Consider the following 750-nt stretch of genomic DNA (forward strand, 5'->3'; position numbering starts at 1 on the left):
CAGCTCCAAGATTAGGAATTTAAATATTAAATTGTAAGCCTGAAGAATTTACAGTTGTGTCGACAGGACATCTAATCATTTAAAACCTGATATTTAGGTGCACTTACAGGAACTCAGGAAAAAACATATTGAAGTCATCAGGGTAGATATTTTCCAACTCAGAATCAATGTAATAAATACATGGAAAGTGTCACCAAAATCTCACATCCTGAAACTGCAAGCCCAACTGAAAAGTCCACTCACAAACCAAGTAAGTAAAGCAGTGATGATGATTACAGATAGAAATATAAGAAGGTAGCAGTAACTGGATCTCTCTCTAGGGAGACTAGCTGATGTGGCATATATAAGAACTAATAGTTTACAGAAGTTTAAACAGAATTAAGTCAAGCCAACTGAAAACAGGTACGGGGAGTCTGTGGCCCTCCCGATGTTGATGGATTACAATTCCCATCAGCCCTAGCAAGTGTGACCAATGGCCAAAAGTGATGAGAGTTGTAGTTCAGCAACACATAAAGAGCCACAGGTTTCCCATACCTGCTGTACAGAAAGATTGGGCTCCATATTTGGAAATACCAGGTCTGGTGTTACAGCAACCCACTAAGAAAAACAAAAACGCCATTGTAAGCTATTCAGTTTGGCAAGACAAGAGAGTTTAGCATGATGCAGCTTTGCAGAAAACAAAAGATCATCAAGACAACTGATATAAGCTTGACTTTAACAAATTTAGCCTCTAATACAGAACCCCCCCTC

This window comes from Podarcis gaigeae (assembly GCF_964106915.1).
Source record: "Podarcis gaigeae genome assembly, chromosome: 12".
NCBI lineage: Eukaryota > Metazoa > Chordata > Lepidosauria > Squamata > Lacertidae > Podarcis > Podarcis gaigeae.